Consider the following 16,990-nt stretch of genomic DNA (forward strand, 5'->3'; position numbering starts at 1 on the left):
AAGTCTTAACAGCAGCGTGAGGCTTTTTCTCCAGCTTTGTCGCGTTACAACTTAAAAGGTTAAAGAAAGAAAAAGTATCTATTCCAGTCCAGTTTGGCACTCTGTTAAGGTATGATACCAAATATATTATTTGAAATTGCGCTACTTAAACTTGACATCAATGTAGTACGTTCCTTATGAGATTTCTTGGGCTACCATTAGCAATTTGGGAAGTAATTCTTAATTCATGCGAACAATAATATATCTTACTTTTCAAACAAACTAATCGAGCTACATCTTTTATACAGAAACTAATACGGATTCACTGGATTCCTTTTTCCATTCACAAGCTTTGGCCATTTGCCAATGAAAATAGTATATCGTTCCACCTTAGAAGTGGAGACGCGATTATTGTTCCATCGTTGCAATCATTTGATAACATTTTACTATACTGCATACCTTCGTGGTCAACGGTTAAATTAATAAGCGTTTTGGTACCAACAAGTAAAGAAATTGGAAAAAAATTCTGTCGAAGGAGATCTGTGAGTGACATATTGTGAGCTTCCTTTTATTTCAGGCACACATTCTATGATGCATGTAATGAACATTTTGTTCACCAAACGTCGCCAATGAACAACAGTATATGGCGATCGCCAGTGAAGACCGAAACCGACTGTGATTGTGTCTAAAATAAAAGGAAGTTAATGACAAAAATGTTACGCGAGGGCGTGTAACACTGTTGACGAGACTTTACGTTCGCTATCTCCATGGCACTATTTGACATAAATACGCTAAGTATTGGCAACGGATTTCACCCTGTAACATCTTCGTGTTGTAAAGTTTCTTTCTTTCTCCAACATAAGTTATATCACCGATATTAGGTGGGTGCAGCAGTGCACTTCTGAAGAAAAATTAATGCGAATGAAAAGCAGTAATTTAGCCGAGAGGTATTTTTAAACTCACTAGGTTTCACTGTTAAAGTTTTCCTTGAGTTTCACAGTTACTGCTTCTCAATTTAATTAAAAAACATTTTCTGTTACCACAAGCAAGTCAGCTTCGCTCAGCACCTGAGAAATATGTCCTCTTTCAGACTGTTATATTTTGTTTCATCAGAGACCACTTTAAACCAGCGGCAACAATTCCTCTAGGTAAAAATTACGCAGATGACTAAATGAACGAACCTAGCTCTCAACGATAATTAAATGAAAAGATCATATGGCACTGAGGGCCGGTAAGTTCAGCCGCCGAGTTGCAAGTCTTTTCAGTTGATGCCATACTGGGCGACTTGCGTGTCGCTGATGATGAGAACAACACGACACTCAGTTCCGGAGGAGCGGGGAAAATCTCCGACCCGCGTAGAAATCGAACCCTGGCCCGCTGCATGGCAGTCAGACGCGCTGACCACTCAGCTGAGTGTGGACAATTAAAAGATTAATAATAATAATAATAATAATAATAATTATAATTATAATTATTATTATTATTATTATTATTATTATTATTCCTGCCGCTGAGGGGGGCCATGTATGAAATACTGCAACTCCCCCCCCCCCCCAATCTCTCTCTCTCTCTCTCTCTCTCTCTCTCTCTCTCTCTCTCTCTCTCATATTCACCAATAACTCCTGAAACTACGCTACATTAAACATACTAGTCACGTTCAGTTACAATCAAGACATAATACTGACCCTTATAACGAAACCGAGCGAGGTGGTGCAGTGGTTAGCACACTGGACTCGCATTCGGGAGGACGATGGTTCAATCCCGTCTCCGGCCATCCTAGGTTTTCCGTGATTTCCCTAAATCGTTTCAGGCAAATACCGGGATGGTTCCTTTGAAAGGGCACGGCCGATTTCCTTCAAAATCCTTCCCTAACCCGAGCTTGCGCTCCGTCTCTAATGACCTCGTTGTCGACGGGACGTTAAACACTACCCACCACCACCACCTTATAACGAAATTGTTCCTTGTGTCGTGAATACAGGAACATTACAGAGTCCGCTGAACTTTTAGCAAACTTCCCAGATAGCGATGACATTTACGATGTGTTTCGGAAACAGGTGTTTTTCTTTGTAGCTTGCGAAATAATAAGTGAGAGACATTTACTTCGGTAGGTAAACATGAAAAGTTGTTCTTGCTGCGGAGTTTATTTATTTCCCAGAGACTGCCAGCAACTACTTCTAATTTTTGAACAGACCATAATTTTTTCTATCATATAGTTGATGTATTTAAACGAGCTACGCATAAATCAATTTACATCAAATTTCTAGCAGTTTTAGTTCGGGGTGGATGCAACATACTGTAGATTATTGTGCTCAGATGGTTATTTTGGTGGTGGACTGTTCATTTAAGTGAGATGTTCAAACGAGTGCTCATTATCCTTAATGTACAACTAGTTACGCTTTCTAAGCGACCTGCAGACAAAACAGAAAGTTGCTGGTGTCATGGAGCGACAAGCTTCCTCTGTTCGCTGTGCAAAGTCATCTGGAGTTGCGGGTTAGGTGTAATAAACACGATTCTTTAGATATCCCCTTAAAAAGGACTCTGTGTGTGTTTAGAAAGAAACACACCTAAGTTATAGACAAAGAAGTTCGATGCCTCTCACCTCAGCCAGTTTAGTACTACATAAGCATATTAATAGTGGAACTATAGGTTAATTCGTTATCCGAGTCAGATATTACTAGATACATTTGTTTATGTATTCTAATACTGGTTATTTTTTTAAACTATCAGTCACATTATTATGATTTTTCCTACAAGTGGTTATAAGGAACTGCAACTGTATATAAACAGTGCACTCCACAGACACTAGCCTTTACGTTGCCTGTTGCGCTAAAGAACAGGAAAGAAAAAAAGATCTGTAAAACAGTTCTGTACGCTAAACTGTGTGCTTTAGCTGATCAGTTAAAAGTTTTACTGGTCTCATTATAAATCTATCTAACATTTCTGCTACAGAACTAGAATAGTTTCAATAATTTAATGTTTAATCTATTGGTTTAAAGGCTTATGGTAAGTCATTTGCTAATCGAGGATATACACTGAAATGAAATCGCTTTACCACTTGTGTAATCCCTCCGTTTTCAACTGATTAATTTAATGTCAGGATTGATTTTGCTCCATGTTCGTTCGCGTTAATAAGTTGTATCTTGTGACTGTCTTACAGTGTAAGCTTTTCTCTGTTCTAGTTGTACTATTGAACTGTATTTAACCACTTGAACAGTTGTAACCACAAGCGGAGGCATGTTTATGTATTCCCACATTCTACAATCTAACCTAACATGACTTCAACCAGCGTATCGAGCAAGCTGCGTTTCGGAAAATGGGCACTCGTTTGAACACCTCACTTAAATGAGCATTCCGCCACCAGAACATCCATATGAACACAGTCAATTATGTACACCATGTTGCATCCATTCATGAAACTTAGAGCGTTTCTATTTCCCTAAATAGAATTGATACAAATCTCATTTAAACAGACCTGTGTCAAGTTGGTTTAAACACATCATCTACATGGAGAAAAAAATCATAATGTTCGTAATTCCGAAGGAAGAGTTATGTTTCTTACAATTAGCTATCTAAATAAATATTCCTTTCACTGATTATTTTCTAAATTACAGAGAAAAACACCTTATCTACAACACCTTGTATATTCTTACCGAAAAGCTGCCTATCGACAATCACGCATAGCATCTAACATTTTCTTTATACCCTAGTGTACACAAAATTTTTGCAACGTCAGTTACGGAAAAAATACCTAATGGTCTTGTTGCAAACCGTGCTGTCGATGCTCAATTATGACTGAACAGCTTCCAATTAATGTCCTAAACAACAAATTTTGACTTACAGGGCGATTCTGTGATGATGTAACGACCGAGTCGACAGTTACAAGCGAAAATCGTTTTGAGGCAGTGGACCACTTCTATTCAAGCTCTTTGCTTTCCATATTTTCGGAGGAGGTAGTATAGACCAAACAGGAAAAAATTGGCTAGTAAATAAGGGCTCTAAAACGTATGCGTTACGAGTTGTGAGCACTTGTTCGATAGAAGAGACGTGTTGCACAGCAGCGAACATGAACAAGAACCCAAGTTCTTCAGGTATGCACTTTAGAACCCATATTTACTGCACTTTTTGTTTTGTTTTGATCTATACTACCTCCTTCGGAAATATGGTAAACAAAGAGCTCGCATTAGAAGAGCGTACAGAATGCAGAATGAGTTCCACCATTCCTCTAATATGATTCAACGAACCACGTGAAACATAAATCTGTTCGGTGGTTGGGGATTGTTAAGACATAATTTCTATCATTTCTGAATCGTATCTGCCTTAACCAATATTCGTCTTTGCTGATTAACTACAATAATCTCCCCAGAAGGGACTCATTATATTACAAATTACTCTAGCAATGTGTACCTTAATCGGTCAACAGTAGGGATATACAGGACTGCGGACCTTCATTAAACAAGAAAAAATATTTATTTAACAAGGACAAGGGAAAAATCGCTTTTCCACCACACCTGCCATGTACGCTCTTAGCAATAAGCAGATATTCTTTTCCAATAAGGCACGAAGAGGGCATTATTCACTGTGTGGTCTCACTGTGACATCAGCACTGAGAGAAGAGATTAAGCCTAACTCTCGTGCGTCCAATCATTTGTATTTCTGTCAAACCTCCATTTGCATAATGCTATAGGAACAACGAAGTTAAACACTGGTTCTAAAACAGATGCTTAGACAATTCTGCTACGGTATCGGATGCAAATTTCTCGACCTCCGCTACCGGATGGAGAATTGTAGGGTTCTCCATAATGGGTCAGGCGTGCACTACACGCAGGAAGCGACTACTGAGGGTAGCGGGGTACGTGTGGTGTGCACGAGCCTTTTTTTTTTCCTTATAGGTTACAGGAACACTCTCCCCCCCCCCCCCCCTCGATTTTGAGACTAATTGCTTGTAACAACCGAAGTACATCAGCCACAAACTGGTGCCAGAGACAGGGATTCGTGTGACATTATTCCGAATTACTTCGTGCGGATATCTAGAGAAACAACTCGAGAAGTTAATTTCTCACAGCAACAAACAAATATGAACTTATCGAATGAGTTAACGCAGAGGCAGGTATCAGTGATCATATAGCAACTATCAGTACAGGTATTACAAAGAAACTTAAGAAAGGCAGCAAAATATTTTTGCTTACCAAGAGTGACAGGGTTCATATTGCAGAATAGTCAACATCAAATATTCAGTGCTGAGGACGAAGATATGGGGCGAAAATCAGAAATTTCAAAAACATTGTCCAATATGCCTTACAAAAGTAACTTCCGAGTAAGGGGATGGGAAAGATCCATCGTGGGTTAATAACCATGTTGGAAAACTGCTACGTGAACAAAGAGAGCGTTATCACAGATTCAAGAGAAGACAAAGCATGGCAGACAGACAAAAGCTGAATGGAGAGAAAATGAGACAAGCGTTCATTCACTTTTAAAGTAAGATTTTGTCAACCGATTCGACTAAAAGCCCTGAGAGATTTTGGTCTTACATACAATCAGTAAGCAGTTCGAAATCATCTATTCAGTCACTTTGTTACCATACAGACACCGACACGAAAGATAATTCACAGACGCCTGAAATATTTAATTCGATCTTCCGAAATTGTTCCACTACGGAAGATCGTAATACCGTCCCTCCTTTCATCCATAATACGAACGTCGAAATGCCCGATAATGAGAAAACCGATCGTGGAATAGAAAAGCAACTAAAATGCTTAGTAGTGGAAAGGCATCAGGACCAGATGAGATACCTGTAAGATTCTACAAAGATTACGCAAAGGAACTTCTTTCTCCCCATCTAGTAGCAGCTCATCGCAGTGCGCTGGAGCAACGGAGGGTACCTAGCGACTGGAAAAAAGCGCAGGTCATTCCCCTTTACAAGCAGGGTCGTAGGACAGATGCACATAATTATAGGTTTACATCGTTGACGTCAATCTGTTGTAGAATTATGGAGCATGTTTAATGCCAAAGAATTACGATATTTTTGGATAACGCAATTCTCCTTTATAAAATCAAACATGCAGCAAACAGAGATCCTACGAAATCCGGACCGAGTCATGTTTGGGTAGCTCAGTAGGTATAGAATTTGTCCGTGAAAGGTAGAAGTCCCGAGTTCGAGTCTCGGTGCCGCACACAGTTTTCACCGCCACGAAGTTTCAGTTAAACTTATGTTCGAAGTTAAGAACTTTGTCGCTTTCAGAAATTGATTTAATTCGACTACATTCCGTTATGGTATTTTACTTCTATTGGTGCTTACGTTGTAATCTGCAGAAACCAGGCTGCAGTTATTTGAGTCGAAGACATGACAGAAAAACAGCAGATGGGCAGGGAGTGAGACATAGTTGTTGCCTTTCCCAGACGTTACTCTTTACCATGACCAAGCAGTAAAGGAAAGCAACGAATTAGGAGAGGGAATTAATTGAGAAGAAATAAAAAATTCGAGGTTTGCCGATGACATAGGATTTCTGACAGGGACAGCAAAGAACTGGGGAGAGCAAGTAGGTGAACGGAATGGATATTTTGCTTACGCCATTCGATTCGTGCGATAGTGAACGGTACCCCCCCCCCCCCTCCCCCTTCTCAAAAATGGTTCAAATGGCTCTGAGCACTATGGGACTCAACTGCTGAGGTCATTAGTCCCCTAGAACTTAGAACTAGTTAAACCTAACTAACCTAAGGACATCACAAACATCCATGCCCGAGGCAGGATTCGAACCTGCAACCGTAGCGGTCTTGCGGTTCCAGACTGCAGCGCCTTTAACCGCACGGCCACTTCGGCCGGCCCCCTTCTCAATTTAACCCTTTGAGTACAAGTGGTTTCTGCCTGAAACCGCCACTTTATTGGGACTCCGTCAGGAGACTGTGGATTTTTTTTTTACATTGGTCATGTTGGGGCATCATTTACAGTGAGAGTAAGTATACCTAAGTTATTGTAAAGTAAATTTTAGTTTATACTACTGCTTTTATGTGTCTTTTCGAAGAGAAGCCACTGGGGCAGTAAGTACTTTTGACACAATATTTATTCAATTTTAGATCCATTTTTGCTTGTTATTTAGGACTATAATTTGTTTTCCGCATTCTGAGTTCACTGCAGTTTCGAGATGTGAGATCATGGCCAGGAAATACGCTGATTTGCTTTAAAATATATCACATGAAATGACGGGTGGTTGTAAAGTGTATGTCGTCGTCGTGGCTTCAACGTGAAACAACGACGTTAAAAGAACTGAGTTTGGTTTTTGCCAATTTCTTCTTGCATTCGCTGCTTACTATGGTAATAAAGGTTAATTTTGAAAAAAATTAAAATTATATATGTACAAAACATATTAAAACGTCTGATTACTTTGAAAATGAGTTAATGTGAATAACTGACTTTAAGCATGTACAGGTGTGTACACGCTACAACAACCGCAGTTCGCAGAGTCCCATAAACATTTCCATTCACTATAAACCTATAAGCTTTAAAGCTGTCTCCGTATTCCACTCAATACTGCAATATTTTTAGACACATTTATTACATTCTCGTTCAACAGACACAGCAAATCGCTACTGAAGCGACGAATATTCAACCCGGTGTCCATACTAGGAAATGGTTTCCAAGCCCAACACGACGCCAGTTCTTTGATGTCACCGACGGCAGTTCGAACCGCAGCCACAGAAAGCCGTTTCGTCGACTCCGATTTGCCGCCCGTACAAACTAAGAAAATCTCGGCCAACGAAACGGCTGGTTGTCGTTCGTTAGCCCTCGCTGGCCTACTATGCATGCGTGTTAAGCGAGAAGTTTATAAAAAGTTTGACATTATATGTAAAATTCACTGGAAGTCGCCAAATGCTCTCATTAAAAAAAACTGGATGAATATTGTCTGTGTAATTTGCGGTCAGTGAATTACGCTGCCTCAAGACACATCACGCGTTTTAAATTTTTAAATTCGGTCGATAACTGTCGTTGTTGTTGTTGTTGTCTTCAGTCCAGAGACTGGTTTGATGCACCTCTCCATGCTACTCTATCCTGTGCAAGCTTCTTCATCTCCCAGTACCTACTGCAACCTACATCCTTCAGAATCTGCTTAGTGTATTCATCTCTTGGTCTCCCTCTACGATTTTTACCCTCCACACTGCCCTTCAATACTAAATTGGTGATCCCTTGATGCCTCAGAACATGTCCTACCAACCGATCCCTTCTTCTAGTCAAGTTGTGCCACAACTTTCTCTTCTCCCCAATCCTATTCAATACCTCCTCATTAGTTATGTGATCTACCCATCTAATCTTCAGCATTCTTCTGTAGCACCACATTTCGAAAGCTTCTATTCTCTTCTTGTCTAAACTATTTATCGTCCATGTTTCACTTCCATACATGGCTTCACTCCATACAAATACTTTCAGAAACGACTTCCTGACAAATCTATACTCGATATTAACAAATTTGTCTTCTTCAGAAACGCTTTCCTTCCCATTTACAGTCTACATTTTATATCCTCTCTACTTCGATCATCATCAGTTATTTTGCTCCCCAAATAGCAAAACTCCTTTACTACTTTAAGGTCTCGTTTCCTAATCTAATTCCCTCAGCATCACCCGATTTAATTCGACTAAATTCCATTATCCTTCTTTTGCGTTTGTTGGTGTACACCTTATATCCTCCTTTCCAGACACTGTCCATTCCGTTCAGCTGCTCTTCCAGGTCCTTTGCTGTCTCTGACAGAATTACAATGTCATCGGCGAATCTCAAAGCTTTTATTTCCTCTCCATGGATTTTAATTCCTACTCCGAAATTTTCTTTTGTTTCCTTTACTGCCTGCTCAATATACAGAATGAATAACATCAGAGAGAGGCTACAACCCTGTCTCACTCCCTTCCCCACCACTGCTTCCCTTTCATGCCCCTGCCATCTGTTTTCTGTACAAATTGTCAATAGCCTTTCGCTCCCTATATTTTACCCCTGCCACCTTCAGAATTTGAAAGAGTAGTAGTCCAGACAACATTGTCAAAAGCTTTCTCTAAGTCTACAGATGCTAGAAACGTAGGTTTGCCTTTCCTTAATCTATCTTCTAAGATAAGTCGTAGGGTCAGTATCGCCTCACGTGTTCCAACATTTCTACGGAATCCAAACTGATCTACCCCGAGGTCGGCTTCTAGTAGTTTTTCCAATTTTCTATAAAGAATTCGTGTTAGTATTTTGCAGTCGTGGCTTGTTAAACTGATATTTCTGTAATTTTCACATCTGTCAACACCTGCTTTTTTTGGGATTGGAACTGTGTGAACAGTGAAAATCAAATTTTTGTTGTCGCTGGAAGCCGTTAGATAGGCAACCGATTGCTAGAACTGTGTCCCTAGTCTGTTGTTTTGTAATAAAGATACTCTCAAGCAACAAATGGTTCAAACGGCTCTGAGCACTATGCGACTTAACTTCTGAGTTGATCAGTCGCCTAGAACTTAGAACTAATTAAACCTAACTAACCTAAGAGCATCACACACGTCCATGCCCGAAGCAGGATTCGAACCTGCGACCGTAGCGGTCGCTCGGTTCCAGACTGTAGCGCCTAGAACCGCACGGCCACTCCGGCCGGCTCTGAAGCAACAGCATTAAATCGTCAACACTTGCTATCGATACCTATATGATAGGTACGCAAATGAAATTATCGACACTTATTCGTATCAGTAGCGCCGAACTGTCATGTACAGTATTGCAACAAGGCCTGTCAGTGCATCCTTTGTCAGAGCAGACTGATTCGTCCCATTCTGCGTTTCCCTTCAGTGTAGCAAGGTGTGAAATGCGCCACAGACGCGCCGGACGAGTGCCGTGGAAGATAGGGCTGGGGTTGCGGGTGGGGGTGGGGGTGGGGAGAGAGCAGATGGGCGCGCAGGCGCAGGCCGACTCGCGAGCGGGAGTCGAGCCGGCGACCGCGACCTCGCCCCTAGCGGCCGGCGTTGCGTCAGCGCCGCGAAGGACGCGCCTCCGCCGCCCGCCTATGGCTGCGGCTGTGTTGTTCTGCCAGTCCTCCGTGACCGCCGGACCGAGGCCAGCCGCCGCCGGACAACGCAGGCGTGCGCCTCCAGCCGCCACTCCACGTCACCACTGGCGGATGGAATTTATGGACGACAATATGCATATACCTTGCAAGTAAATCCGCCCTCTGTACATGGCTGCTTATTGATACCCGATGCCTAATTTTCTAATCAGCCTGACAACAGAAAGTATTAATCGCTTTGTTCATCGAAAAAGCAAGAAAGTAGTAGTAACGGCTTATAGCTACACCCCAATGTAATGTAGGATTGATGACTAGATGTTAAGCGAGGCGGATCAGTCGGTATAAAAGGAGGCGGAGAGGATTGTGTTGTCAGTACAGAAACAATTACAACAGAATAGAGCGGGCACGAGAACTCGGTGACTTCGAAGATGGACTAGTCATTGGACGTCGCCTAATAACAACTCTATCAGATGCGCAAGTCGACCGCTGAGGTGTGATTACAAAGTTGAAACGCCAAGAAACTACCACAGCTAATGAAGACCACGCAACCTCACGTACTGACAGGGACCGTCGAGCACTGCGGACGTTAGCATGAAAACAGCAGTAGGAATGATTTTGACTTCTCAGGTGGTATCAGCAGTCGAGCTTTCAGGTGGTATCAGCAGTCGAGCTAGCACAGTGATTGGGTTGGGTTGTCTGGGGGAAGAAACCAAACAGCGAGGTCATCGCTCTCATCGGATTAGGGAAAGACGGGGAAGGAAGTCGGCCGTGCCCTTTCAAAGGAACCATCCCAGCATTTGCCTGGAGCGATTTAGGGAAATCACGGAAAAGCTAAATCAGGATGGCCGGACGCGGGATTGAACGGTCGTCGTCCCGAATGCGAATCCAGTGTGCTAGCACAGTGATTGTGCGTAGGTAGTTAAGCCACACATGTCTGTCACCAGTGCTACGCTACACTTCTAGTGATGCAAACAGCCACGCCACTGGACAGTGGATGTCTGGTTCAAAATGGTTCAAATGGCTCTAAGCGCTATGGGACTTAACATCTGAGGTCATCAGTTCCCTAGACTTAGAACTATGTACACCGAACTAACCTGCGGACATCACACACATCCATGCCCGAGGCAGGATTCGAACCTGCGACCGCAGCAGCAGTGCGGTTCTGGGCTGAAGCGCCTAGAACCGCTCGGTCGCAGCGGCCGGCTAGTGGATGTCTCTAATTTACTTGGAGTGATGGATCACGGTGTACGCCACAGCAATCCGATGGAGGAGGTTGGGTTTCGCCAATGTCTGGAGAACGATATCTGCCCTCACTTATAACGTTAACAGTGAAGTGGTGTCACAGTGTGAATTACATTGGATTGGACTGATGGGGTTAACTGGGCAAAACTGCATGGTAATCAGTCCATCCGTCCTACATATGTCACGCTCAGAATAGTCCTGAGGCAGAAAGGACACGCAAGAGAAATCCTGATGAACCCGATTTTAATCAAGAATCAATAAAGCCAAGAGATAGAAGCAAGTAGATACGAAAGAGGGCTAAGAGGATGGTGGTGGGTGAGTTGCCCCACTTAGAAAGCAGCTGGACGTTCCAAGGACATTTTACGCGATGGAAGACGTACCCCTTGCATCCGACCCATGTTTCCTCACCTCAGTTACTGCTAGAAAACAAGCCATGCCAAAAGGTTGACAAAATCTCAGGAAAGAGAGCAACCACAGCGAGATAGTAAGCCAAAGACAGATGGAAAAGAATAAGAACGATTAAAAAGGTGAGAAGGCAAGAACCAGGGCAGCCGTGATGCCTCTGGGTCGGAGCCGGCAACTGGGTACCGATCGAATCGCTCCGGTGGCCAACGAAACGAAAATGCCCTACCTCACAGAAAGGAGTAGAACCGACCTTCACAAGTAAAACCTAAAACCATGTCAGCCGCTTTGGCAAGTACCAGAGGTAGCATGTCAGTAAGTTTAGGTTTCGCCATAAGGTGACCAAACTGGGGCAGTCCAATGTGGGACATCTTCAAACAGGCATCACACTGTCAGTCAGGTGGATTCTCACAGCATAGAATGTGGGCTTGGGTCAATCAAGTGTAACCAATGCGAAATCAACGGAGAACGGTAGATTCCTTGCGAGAAGCATGAAGTTTGTGGTCCCCTTTATACTCGGACCTCACAGTTTGTTTGGAGAAATCGGGACACGTCAATCTATAATCCAAGCCTCCAACAATTGACAGTATATAGTCGAATGAAGGTCTAGTTCTGGTACCTCTATCTCCGAAGGTGGCATCCTGGCAGCCAATTTGGTCAGCATGTTCGTTCCCTGGGATCCAAACGTTATTTTTGGTCCACCAAAGATGACTGCTTGGCCAACTTGATGGACATCAGAAAGGAGATCCTGGATAGTCACGACCAAGCGTGTCGAGGGTAACACTTGTTGATAGCCTGAAGACTACTCAGGGAGTCACTGTCGATTAAAAATGTCTCACTGAGCAACAACGAACGTGATTACGGACTCAAGCAATGGTCACCACTTCCACAGCAAATACACTGCATCCTTTTGTCAGGGAGTATACATTGCTGCACCTTGTATATGCATAAGCAAAACCAATTTGTCTGTCGACTGCAGAGCCATCAGTGTATACTGTTAACAAACTCGGAAATGCATCAAGTTTGGCCAGGAACTGGCGGCAAAAGCCATGTGGTCAACAGTTCTTCAATCAATATGGTGGGTCGAGACAGTGTACACACCATGAGGGCATACATGATTGCTCCCTGACAAGAGGCAACAGTGCAGAAAAATGGCGTTCAGACCAGAGACACTGTATGCAAACTGTGATTGTGACTCCAGTCCTGTGCCTCTGTTGTGGTAGGTGGATTCCCCTACCAGCAAAAAGGTAACCATAGTTCGGATGCTCAGGGGAGCAGCAAATGTGTATCGCACCGATGAGCAGCAGTTGTTCATGCGTGGGCTGTAGTTGACGGACCCCAGCCCCCACGAGTAGGCCACAGGCCTGGTCTGAAACGCATCTGTCGTAAGTCGGACCCCACAAAGATGTATTGGCTCCATCTGCAATGCTGATGATGATGCCAAACCGTATAATCACGTCAGAACAGACCTCTGTAAAGCTGCAAAAGTGTAAAGTGTTCTATGCCCAGCTAGTGTTATTAAAGCAACGAAGAGTATTGTGACCAGCACATTCGCTTAAATTGGCGAAGATGGGGAAGCCACGTAAGCCAGCCAATGAAGACAATCCCAAAAAATGATGAAACTCCACCACCACTTGATCGCTGAGGTAGCGGTCGGGGGGTTGTGGATGGACAGTACAACAGCGACTGAATTGCCTCATGCGTGCCTTGGAGGCTGAAAACCAGGAGTCTTGGGTGAGAGCCCAAGGTGTTCCTTTCGTATGGCACCCTGCAGTCGGTGTTCATCAATATCCACAGTGGTGGAGCAATAGTAAAAGCAAAATACGTCATCATACAGGGAGTGTGACACTGTAGATCCCAAAGCTGCAACTAGACCATTGATAGCCACTAGAAAAAGGTGCACACTCAACACAGAGCCGTGCAGGACCCCATTCTCCTGTATGTATGTAAGTGGGAAGCACTAACTTGAACATGGAAATACAGTTTGGTGCCATGGTGTGGGGGTGTTTTGCACAGTTATGATGTGGTTCCTTTATTACTTCTAGGCAAACTCTATATGCAGATGGATATGAATACATTATATATAGCATTGATATCTAACGGCAAGAGTATATTTACAAACTCCTATTTTTATGTAAGTTATTCTCGATGTGTACTGTGCACTGAAAGTTGTGTGTGATGTTTAACGTCTGTGAGACTCAGCACACATGGACCATAAGGAAACTTTAAACAAAGCAGAACCTCACATATCGAAAACATAAGTACGTCCATCAGGGATTACCTACGTTACTTAGTTACTTTTTTCAAAATAATTACACAGCGGAAAACATTTTCGCTTCTTATTCAAAAAATTGTTCAAATGGCTCTGAGCACTATGGGACTTTTAACATCTGAGGTCGTCAGTCCCCTAGAACTTAGGACTACTTAAACCTAACTAACCTAAGGACATCACACACATCCATGCCCGAGGCAGGATTCGAACCTGCGACCGTAGCGGTCGCGCAGTTCCAGACTGAAGAGCCTAGAACCGCTCGTCCACAGCGGCCGACAAAGAGAAGTGTCAGAGGTGTTTGTCCTGGTGTACAGTAGAGCACTACTTCTTATGCAGTAGGATGCACAGTTTAACTTAGGAGATTCCTGTAGAGACACAGGGAGATCAACTGGCACGAGTTCTGGCCACTGCACTAGAAATTGAAGAAACACCAGGTGCGATGGAGAGTGTGTACCAGAACATGCTTCCTAGGTACAATGTCTGTAACGTTGATGGTTGCCGCACGAAGCCACCGTGGTAATGTTCTGTGCGTACAGTATGCAGCGTTCTTTTTTGTCTCGGAATAATGTAAACACGTAATTGTTACCTCATAATTGTTCTGCGTCCGCCGCTCGTGGTCTCGCGGTAGCGTTCTCGCTTCCCGAGCACGGAGTCCCGAGTTCGATTCCCGGCGGGGTCAGGGATTTTCACCTCCCCCGAGATGAAAAGGTACTGTTGTGTCGTCTTCACCATCATCATTCATCATTCATCCCCATTACGGTCGGAGGAGGGCAACGGCAAACCACCTCCATTAGGACCTTGCCCAGTACGGCGATGCGGGTCTCCTGCATCGTTCCCCCACGCTCTATCAAGAAGCATGGGACTTAATTTCCAATTGTGCTGCGTCACCCGTAATTCACTTCCTCGAGCAGAAGTGGATGAGTTAAACATCTGAATTTCGACCTTCGTAGAACGGAAACGTCACGTTTCTGGACAAGGATTCCCATCCACAATATTAGGTATTCACTCCCTCTACAAGTCCTAGAAGTTTATAGGGGAATTTACAAACACCTTGCATATGTACAACGGAAACACGAACAACGCGACTTTGTGTTCTCCCTCCATCACTCTTGACAAAGTATAATTCTCGTCGTCGCTGTAGCTCATCTACCACTGTTCTCCTCAGAAGGCCGCGCGTGTTAATTAGTTCTGCTCTCGCTGAGCAGACGTTGCCACTCTCTTTCGAATCACTCTTCAACGTTACGCCCTCCTGCTTGAAGGTTGTTCCACCTTCCCGTCTGATGTAATCCTTCCCTCAGAAAGTGTATTAGTTGCTTCTGATGGTCTCTCACCGATCGCTTAATTCTTCTCCAGTCAACCTAAATGATTGTTGTACAGAATGAAATAACACTCGTCGGTACAGCGGTGGGTTCTTAACTTCACTCCTAGCAGAGGAGGGCACATATAATACAAAATGTTAGATCACTTTACTACAACTTGAACAAAGAGTATCGGGAAGTCACTGCAGAGACAAGTGCAAGAATGCGTCCACATCCTAGGACGGCAGCTGCCAGCTACGAGGTTACCGTAAAATGTAACACACGAGGTACTGAAGCAGCAGTGTACACTCTAAACAAGTAAACAAATAAAATTCGAAAAATTGGACGATTTATTTAAGAGAAGGATATTCACAAACTGAACACGTCAATAACGCATTGGTCCGTCTCTGGTCCCTACGCAAGCACTGATTGACAGAGTTGTTGGAGCTCCTTCTGAAGGATACCGTGCCTATTTTGTCCAATTGGCGCGTTAGATCCTCAAAATTCCGAGCTGGTTGGGAGGCTCTGTTCATCATACTCCAGACGTTCTCAATTAGGGAGAGATCCGGCGATCTTGTTGAGCAAGGTAGGGTTTGGTAAGAACAAAGACAAGCAGAAGAAACTCTCGCCGTGTGCGGGCGGGCTTTATCTTGCCGCAATGTAGCCCCCGGTGACTTTTGATGAAGTGCAATAAAATGGGGCGTAGAATATCGTCGACGTACCGCTCTACGGCAAGGTTGCCTCGGAGTTCAGCCAAAAGGGTCCTGCTATGAAAATAAATCGCACCCCAGATCATAACTCCTGGTTGTCAGGCCGCACGAGAGAGAGAGATTGGTATCCCACTGCTGACTTTGGTGTCTCCAGAAACGTCTTCGCTGACTCATTATTGACGACAATTATAGTGCAGTGAATGAGATTCCAGGCCGAGGCCGTGAAATACCAACATGAATGTCACCTGTCATGCGGCTCAACAACTACGAGTGATGGATGGCATTTCATTTTATGGTGGCACCCCTTTGGTTCTCATGCGTGGTACACAGTACAGCGGTACGTCTACCTTCTGTTTTGATGCCCTTCATGTTAAGCCATTCTGGGCTTACATTTCAGCAAGATAATGCTCGACTGCACACAAGGGCAGTTTCTATTGCTTGTCTTCGTACTTGCCAAAACCTATCTTGGCCAGCAAGTTCGACGGAACGATGGGATGAATATGCGCAGAGCTCTCCAATCAGCTCGGAATTTTGACGATCTAGCGCGCCAATTTGACAGAATTTCTCACGCAGTAACAATTGACGATACACTTTTAGACTAAGAGTTCTGTCTAATGTAACTATCGAATTGCTGGCGCTTGATAGAGAGACGATGCTGTCGTCTTCGGCGATGGTTGCAGGCTGGGCCGAGCGAGAGAGCGCTCAGACGTAAGCAAGCAAGCTGATGCGGTGGCGTGTGGAAATTCTTCTGGGCGGGTCTACTCCGCTCCGCCGGCCGCAACGGTTATCCATACTTGTGGTTTCGTCGTGAGGCACCAAGCTTGCATTGGCACCACGTTTTTCGGACGACACCACACTGATCACAGATTGTTTTATGCTCATTCTGACAAATGTTTTGTCTCCAAGTTTTATTTTAGCTGCTTTTGAGCAAATACAGTACTGATATTTTTAACACTACGTCATCGCTTCCATGTGTAGCTTAAGAACACTGCCATCCAGTATTATAAATCCTTGCCTCAATTACAAGCGGCGTTCAGGAGTATTACGTTTTTAAATCATGTCAGAACCCAGGACTCTTTTGT

At 43.7% G+C, this 16,990-nt stretch overlaps 1 non-coding gene across 1 annotated transcript; it reads left to right on the forward strand.

Moving 5' to 3' along the window:
- The first annotated feature begins 1,680 nt into the window (after nucleotides 1–1,680).
- Trnaa-cgc lies at nucleotides 1,681–1,753 on the forward strand. Its single transcript has one exon. It is a non-coding gene; the product is annotated as a tRNA-Ala (tRNA).
- The last annotated feature ends 15,237 nt before the right edge of the window (nucleotides 1,754–16,990 follow it).

This window comes from Schistocerca piceifrons, chromosome 4 (assembly GCF_021461385.2).
Source record: "Schistocerca piceifrons isolate TAMUIC-IGC-003096 chromosome 4, iqSchPice1.1, whole genome shotgun sequence".
NCBI lineage: Eukaryota > Metazoa > Arthropoda > Insecta > Orthoptera > Acrididae > Schistocerca > Schistocerca piceifrons.